Source organism: Helicoverpa armigera, chromosome 2 (assembly GCF_030705265.1).
Source record: "Helicoverpa armigera isolate CAAS_96S chromosome 2, ASM3070526v1, whole genome shotgun sequence".
Lineage (NCBI taxonomy): Eukaryota > Metazoa > Arthropoda > Insecta > Lepidoptera > Noctuidae > Helicoverpa > Helicoverpa armigera.
In genome coordinates this window covers 9,569,520-9,570,470 of record NC_087121.1, presented here as the reverse complement: position 1 = coordinate 9,570,470, position 951 = coordinate 9,569,520, and positions in this window count along the sequence as shown.

The following is a 951-nucleotide window of genomic DNA, read 5'->3' as shown; positions in this document are numbered from 1 at the left end:
TTTCTAACACAGACTGACATAAGAGGAATGAAGTAAGTATACAGTAGAAAATAACCTTAATTTTAAGAACCAGAAGCAGGTTTATTTAACAAAGAAATAACAAGACTTGGTTTTAATATGAAAATCAACTATAACTAATCAAAAGCGCGACAAAATCGTATTCCCGTAAAACTATGGGTTGATTTATATTAGGCCGGAGCCGTGCCGTGCCATGTCATGGCTTTTACGAAATTCTAAAGGCGAGCGTCGTTTGTGGCCCGGGCGGGCCACGGATCATACACTGTGTAATATAAACTGCTTCATACAAAATGTACGTAACATTTCACATCCGTGCCCCGTACGAGCCACGTAGGTACACGGCACGCTCCGGACACGGCCTGGGGCCCGATTCTCCTAATTTTTGTTAAGCGGCATCCGATTCGATTCGACTGAGATCCAATCACGACTCGATTACGATTGAAGCGTATGTGGCATTCCGCTATTATTTGTTGGAAATAAACGTTTTAATCCTTTTCTGTCGTTCAATAATGAATCTGAGGGCACGGCAGTGCCCTCGCCAAGACTCGAGCAAAGCGGGCACGGCCGTACCATCTTTTCTCGAAGCGTTTCGCGGCTATGTCACCCCCCTGTATCTTCCATGTGGACAAAGCTAGGAGTTTAGGTTTTCGATGACCAAGAGTAAGTATTAGAACAAGCTCAGTCTCAAAATTACAAGACATTTGAATAAATAGTTTACGAGTAATGAGCGATCAAAGTTACACCATTTTGTCACTCACTGACTCACTGACCGATCATCAAAAATCTAAGGTACTTCTAGCAAACTTAGAACCTTCAAATTTGGCACCAAGATAGGTTATTAGCTACATATAAAGGGAACATTATAAAAACCTTAAAACTTAGTAAAAAATAGGAAACAAATTTATATTTGCGGTTTTTCAAGAACATTGTGTA